This window comes from Oryx dammah, unplaced genomic scaffold (genome assembly GCF_014754425.2).
Source record: "Oryx dammah isolate SB20612 unplaced genomic scaffold, SCBI_Odam_1.1 HiC_scaffold_12, whole genome shotgun sequence".
NCBI lineage: Eukaryota > Metazoa > Chordata > Mammalia > Artiodactyla > Bovidae > Oryx > Oryx dammah.
Window position 1 is genome coordinate 42882350 of NW_024070196.1, and position 8136 is coordinate 42890485.

Genomic DNA, 8136 nt, shown 5'->3' on the forward strand with positions numbered 1-8136 from the left:
GTGTGTGTGTGTGTGTGTGTGTGTGTGTGTGTGTGTGTGTGTGTGTGAGTCACTCAGTCATGTCCAACTCTTTGTGACCCCATGGACTGTAGCCCACCAGATTTCTCTGTCCATAGGATTCTCTATGCAAGAATACTGGTGTGGATAGCCATTTTTTTTTTTCCTCCAAGGGATCTTCCCAAGCCTGGGATCAAACCTGAGTTTCCTGCATTGCAGGCAGATTCTTTACCATCTGAGCCACCAGGGAAGCCCTCAGATCGTCTAAGTAGGGCCAATTCAGTTACTTGTCATGCAACATGAGAACTGATTATTCAAAGATGTGAATTCAGTGCATCAGAGAATACATAAGTTAACCTAAGGACAGTAACTACAATAACGATTCCTCATACACAAATATTCCTATTTCTTTTTTGCAATAGAAAGTATAATGCAATTTTAGGCCTGGTTGTATTCTGGCCAACGTCTTGTTAATACTTACATGTTGCCACTTGGAAATCAATCTGTCAGTCTGATGCTTACCTCATGGTGAAAATTTTCTCTTCATGATCGGATTTAAAACTTCTATAATCAATACAGTACTTATTGCTCCAAATATATTTTATGTACTGGAAAGTTTATACAAACCTTGTAGAAAGATAATTTTAACTCCAAGAAATCTCATGGTGAGAACCTCAGACATCAAAGAAGGTTAAAAGAGAAGACAGACCTATGGGAACAGACAATGTTTCCTGGTAGTCTTCCAAACTCATCATGTAACTCTCTGCACACATGAATTTCAGAAGGGAAACACTGAACACAAAGCTGCCTGATGACCATGCTTAGAAGACAAGAATCATGCCCAATTTTTGACCCAAAGGAGTCTGTACAAATCACTCATCTCTTTATAGGTAAAAATACTGAAAACCTGGGAAGCAAAATAATCTTGTCCACAAATATGTCCTAAAAGGATTCTCCTGTTAGCTCAGCTGGTAAAGAATGAACCTGTAATGTGGGAGACCTGGTTTTGATCCCTGGGTTTGGAAGAGCCCCTGGAGGAGGGCATGAAGAATCCCCATTGATGGAGGAGCCTGGCGGACTGCAGTCCATGGGGTCTCAAAGAGACATGACTGAGGGTCTAAGCACAACACAGCACAGCATGTGTACTAAAAATATTAAAAGTATATAAAAAATGAACTGTTAAAAACCAATGTTTCAGGCTCTTTCTTTGGTCTAAGATTAGGTGAAGAAAGGGAGCCTATGAGATGCAGCAAAGAAAAGAATTGGCAAGAACTGGTGTTGAGCTCAACTTAGAAAGTGAAGAGAATTTGCTTTATTCCTTCAGCCATTGCAGTATTGGTTTAGAAAGACCATCTGTAATCTGCTGTGGAATGTCCCACTTCCTTCTTTCACTTAGAACTGGGACAACGCCCGCAACCCTACTCCACAAACCACCTGTTCCCATTTTTCTTGCTCAACAGTTAAAGATGGTGGCAGACAAGGAAATAGTGAGTCAAGAATGGAAGTTCTCATGGATAAATGAGCCAGCATTCTATTTTTCAGAAGATAATTCTGAAAGGTACCCTGCACCCATTTCAAAACATCCGCAAGGGAACCTCAACTTATCTACCTCCATAAGGAATCTTGGTTTTGGCTTTTCCTCCTTTCCTGCCTGTCTCATGCCCCCCACTCCTCACTACCTCCTTCTGGGACCAGTTTCCATACAAGCTCCCCCTGCTCAAGCCCTTGCCTCAGGCTCTGCTTTGGAGAAAACCAAAGCAACATGGAAAACTCTTATTCATCATGAGATGCAGAACATTTAGGAACTGAGTGGTTACCTTTTTGTTTGTCAAAGTCATTTTCCTTTCCAAGCAAAGAAAGTTCTATAAACATAGCAGCCATTCCACAATCCATTTTCGTTGATTTATTTTGTGTGACAAATGAAGTAGTCTTTCATTCATTGTTCTTGTATTGTTATTGTTGATGTTTTGCTTTAGTCCCATAGATGGGAGTCTCAAAAGAATTAAAATGCATTTTAGCTGATACTTAAATTTAGTCATACAAGTAGGAACTATGCAAAGTCTGTTTGATAAAACTTGGAAAAGCTATCAATAAGTAAATTTTGCTCAGTTGTAATTATTATGACAGACCCAAGAAAAAACAGAAAAGACACTATTAGAACACCAGTCTAAAGAGAAAGGGTACTCATGTTGCTAATCATGGATCAATTAAGGAACTATTTCTTCCCTCTGTGTGGATTTACGATGACTATGACTGCCTAGAAGAGAGCATAGGCAAAACATCCTCTGACATAAATCATAGCAATGTTTTCTTGGATTGGTCTCCCAAGGCAATAGAAATAAAAATGAAAAATAAACAAATAAGACCTAATCAAACTTACAAGCTGTTGTGCAGCAAAGAAAATGATTAAAAAACGAAAAGACAACTTATGGAATGAGAGATAATATTTGGGTTTAATCTCCAAAATATACAAATAGCTCATATAACCCAACAACAAAAAACTAAAAATTCAATCAAAAAATGGGCAGAAGACCTTAATAGACATTTCTCCAAAGAAGTCATACAGATGGCCAGTAGGCACAGAAAAGGATGCTCAACACCACTAACTTTTAGAGAAATACAAATCATAACTACAGTGAGGTACCACCTCACACCAGTCAGAATGGCCGTCATTATAAAGTCTACAAATAGCAAATGCTGGAGAGGGTGTGGAGAGAGGGGAACACTCCTGCACTATTGGTGGGATTGCAAATTGGTACAACCACCATAAAAAATAGTAGGGAGATTCCTTAGAAAACTAAAAATAGAATTTCCATATGATCCAGCAAACTCATTCCTTGGAATTTACCCAGACAAAACTATAATTCAAAAAAATGCATACTCCCTTGCATTCATAGCAACACTGCTCACAGCAGCCAAAACATGGAAACAACATACATGTCCATCAACAGAGAAATGGATAAAGAAGATGTATATACATATATATATATATGGATACTACTCAGCCACAAAAAAGAATGAAATAATGAAAATATTGCAGCAACATGAATTCAACTAGAGGTTATCATACTAAGTGAACCAAGTCAGACAGAGAAAGACAAATACCATATAATTTCATATATGTGTAATCTAACATATCGGAGTAGGCAATGGCACCCCACTCCAGTACTCTTGCCTGGAAAATCCCATGGATGAAGAAGCCTGGTAGGCTGCAGTCCATGGGGTCGCTGAGGGTCGGACACGACTGAGCGACTTCACTTTGACTTTTCACTTTCGTGCATTGGAGAAGGAACTGGCAACCCACTCCAGTGTTCTTGCCTGGAGAATCCCAGGGACGGGGGAGCCTGGTGGGCTGCCATCTATGGGGTTGCACAGAGTCGGACACAAATGAAGTGACTTAGCAGCAGCAATCTAACATATGGCACAAATGAACCTATCTACAAATCAGAAACAGACTCACAGCCACGGAGATCAGACTTGTGGTTACCAAGAGGACAAGAGGGAGAAGGAGGGACTGGGAGTTTGGGGTTGATAGATGCAAACTATTACATTTAGAATGGACAGACAAGGTCCTAATGTATAGCACAGGGAACTGTATTCAGTATCCTTTGATAAACCATATAGGAAAAGAATATTTTAAAAAGAGTGTACAAATAAAATGTACAATAAAAAAATATATACAAATAGAATGTACAATAAAACTGAGCAAAGTGACTCAGTTTTATATATATATATATATATATACACACACACATTCAAAACTGAGTCACTTTGCTGTACAGCAGAGATTGGCACAAGACAGTAAATCAACTATATATCATTAAAATATATATTTATATTTTTTATAATCCCATATATGAACATGTTAATCACTCTGTTGTGTCTGACTCATTGTAATCCTATGGACTACAAATCACCAGGCTCCTCTGTCCATGGAATTCTCCAGCCAAGAATACTGGAGTGGGTTGCCATTTCCTCCTCCAGGGGATCTTCCCAACCTAGGGATCAAATCTGAGTTATATATATATATAATATCATAAAAAATATAGTTCCAAGCCTCAGTTTTCCTAGAATAATCACCAGATGGACATAAGAGATTCTCAACATTTAACTGCCCATGATATATGTATGTTCAACCCAATTATTTGTACAAAAAGTATTTGTTTATGATAGTAAGGAAAATATAAAATTAAGTCATAATATTTGTTTAAAGAGGATGCAATTAATGTTTCTAACTTCCCTTTCCATCACCCTTTGTTTAGGAGAGTCAAAAAACAATTTAAAAACTTAGCTATTAGCAGAGAAGGAGCCTATTGATAGTATTTACAAAGGAGAGGCTAAACATGGTTAACCTTAGAAGAAAGTCAATGAACTTTGTTTTCAAATTAGGAATCTCAAGTATCATGACTTGTATATTTAGAGCAAATATTTACATAGGCAGGTAAGTACATCAACAACTTGCTAAGCACCTACTCAGTAAAAGTTGTTCAGGTGCAGTTAATCATCTTCTGTGTTTTTAATTCTTCTGACTTCAAAGTTTAAATCAGTCACTTCCAAATAATTGGCCAATATGTGTGAAATGATTTCCAGGAATGGAGAGAAAATTCAGTAAAGAGAAAGAGAAAATAATTGTGTAGTTTTTGTAATGTCTACTATGTGCCAAACACCATGCTAGGGCTGTACAAAGGTTCATACGTTTTTGGTCCCCTAAGAACTGACGCTGCACATGCTGGTGGTTGACAGAGCCAAAGTATAACCCAGACTCTCACTCTAAGTCCTTGCTCTCTCTCCTACATAGCCTGCCTTGTGTTTCCCAGCTGGTAGACTTCAGCAACATCCTAGGAGATAACAGGTCCTGGCACAGAGCTCTTGAAACCCTTGTAATTTCTTAAGTGATTAGAGTGTTGGGATAGGACTTCCCTGGTGGTCCAGTGGTTAAGACTTCACCTTCTAGTACAGGGGACACAGGTTCAATCCCAGGTCACAGAGCTAAGATCCCACATGCCTTGAACAACAACAAAAAAACATAAAACAGAAGCAATACTGTAATGAATTCAATAAAGACTTTAAAAATGGTCCATGTCAAAGGGTGCTGGAAACATCTTCTGTTCTAATATTTGGTCTTTGAACCCAGCTCCAACACAGCTCCTCAAAGCCCTGTCATTTGCTTAACAAGGCAACTCTAGGTGGGTCCTGGCTGAGGAATGGTCACTGGAAAGAATAAGCCATAATTAGATGCTTGGGGCTTTCAGCCCCACCCCCACAATTCTCTTGTGAAGGGAGCATGGCTGAGAATGGGCTTAAAGATGGATCTTGCCAGTGTGATGGAGCCTCCACACAACCCCATAGTATGGCATCCAGAGAGGCTGCAGGTAGGTGACCGAGGGGAGGTGCGGGTAAGGTGCTGCAAAAGTGGGGAACACTCAGAGGGCATGAGGGCTCTGCACTCCTCCTCACACATCATGCCCGATACGCCTCTTCATCTGGCTGTTCATCTGTGTTTTTAAACTGGTAAATATAAGTAAGTGTGTCTCTGAGTTCTGTGAACTGCTCTAGCGAGTAATCGAACCTGAGGACGGGGTCATAGGAGTCTCCAATTTGTAGCCAAATCAGACAGAAGTTGTGGGTGACCAGAAGAACTATGATTGCAATTGATGTCTGAGGGATGGGGAGCAGTCCTGTGGGACTGAGTCTCAACCTGGGGAATCTGAGGTGATCTCCAGGTAGACAGAGTTAGAATCCAGTTAAGTCATAGGGCAGGCACCTGCTGGTATCCAGGTTTCCTTTTCCTTCCTTTTGGATGCTTTCTGTCCTTGCCCCTCTCATGATTTTTGTGGGGAGCTCTTGGTGGTCTTTGCACCTGTTTCTCTGGGGCAGAGACTCTGCCTGTGAGGGCCACCCTCCATAGCAGCCCCGTCTGGGGAAACAGTCTGACCCCTGGCTGGTCACCTCCCTTCTGCTTGGTCTTCAGGTTAATTTGCTGCCCACCCTCTTTCTGTCCTGGCCCCACATCCAAGGTGGGGTTTTAAGTCTGCATTGATGTAACACCAGTTATCAGTAAGTCCAGAAGGAAAAAAGATAACTGCTTGGTGTGGGGGAAAAACCTGTACACAGTTGGTGACAGGAAGTAAACTGCTCTGTGAAAAAAGTAAAGGAGACACAACAGGTGAAACACTGAGGTTTTTCTTTTTACATATCTTTACTGATTCTCCACTTTATCAAGAATCAGGTCCCATGTTTCTCATTTCTGTAAATCTAGGAATATCTTTAGTTATCTTATACTATAAAGAAATCAGTTTTCATGATAATGATTTGCTGATTTGACTTTGATTTTAACCTTGATTATATTAATATTACATGATAAAATTGCAGTATCAAGAGTCTGAACTGTAAGGCAAGTTTATTAGTTTCTTGAGGAAGTAAGCCATGCTGTTTTCTTTCACTAGTTCCAAATTTGCTTCAATGCTTGAGTCTGTTTAAACAGCCAAATTAAAAGTAATACATCCAAAAGACTCCACCAGAAAATAACTAGAAGTAATCAATGAATATAGTAAAGTTGCAGGATATAAAATCAACACACAGAAATCACTTGCATTCCTATACACTAATAATGAGAAAATAGAAAGAGAAATTAAGGAAACAATCCCATTCACCATTGCAACAAAAAGAATAAAATACTTAGAAATATATCTACCTAAAGAAACTAAAGACCTATATATTGAAAATTATAAAGCACTGGTGAAAGAAATCAAAGAGGACACTAATAGATGGAGAAAAATAATAATAATAAAATATGAAAAAAAAAACAAAACAAACAAAAAAATAGATGGAGAAATATGCCATGTTCATGGATCAGAAGAATCAATATAGTGAAAATAAGTATACTACTCAAAGCAATCTATAGATTCAATGCAATTCCTATCAAGCTACCAAAGGTATTATTCACAGAGACAGAACAAATAATTTCACAATTTGTACGGAAATATATAAAACCTTGAATAGCCAAAGCAATCTTGAGAAAGAAAAATGGAACTGGAGGAATCAACCTGCTTGACTTCAGGCTCTACTACAAAGCCACAGTCATCAAGACACTATGGTACTGGCACAAAGACAGAAATATAGATCAATGGAACAAAATAGAAAGCCCAGAGATAAATCCACACACCTATAGACACCTTATCTTTGACAAAGGAGGCAAGAATATACAATAGAGAAAAGACAATCTCTTTAACAAGTGGTGCTGGGAAAACTGGCCAACCACTTGTAAAAGAATGAAACTAGAACACTTTCTAACACCATACACAAAAATAAACTCAAAATGGATTAATGATCTAAACGTAAGACCAGAAACTATAAAACTCCTAGAGGAGAACATAGGCAAAACACTCTCTGACATAAATCACAGCAAGATCCTCTATGACTCACCTCCCAGAATATTGGAAATAAAAGCAAAAATAAACAAATGGGACCTAGTTAAAATTAAAAGCTTCTGCACAACAAAGGAAACTATAAGCAAGATGAAAAGACAGTCTTCAGAATGGGAGAAAATAACTAACAAAGAACTAATCTCAAAAATATACAAGCAACTCCTCCAGCTCAATTCCAGGAAAATAAACGACCTAATCAAAAAATAGGCCATACAAGATACAGGATGCTTGGGGCTGGTGCACGGGGATGATCCAGAGAGATGATATGGGGTGGGAGGTGGGAGGGGGGTTCAGGATTGGGAACTCATGTACACCCGTGGCTGATTCATGGCAATGTATGGCAAAACCAATACAGTATTGTAAAGCAAAATAAAGTAAAAATTAAAATTAAAAAAATAATAATAATGTAAAAATTTTTTAAAAGTGGGCCAAAGAACAGACATTTCTCCAAAGAAGACATACAGATAGCTAACAAACACATGAAAAGATGCTCAACATCACTCATTATCAGAGAATTGCAAATCAAATCCACAATGAGGTACCATTTCATGCCAGTCAGAATGGCTGCTATCCAAAAGTCTACAAGCAATAAATGCTGGGGAGGGTGTGGAAAAAAGGGAACCCTCTTACACTGTTGGTGGGAAGGCAAACTAGTACAGCCACTATGGAGAACAGTGTGGAGATTCCTTAAAAAACTGGAAATAGAACTGCC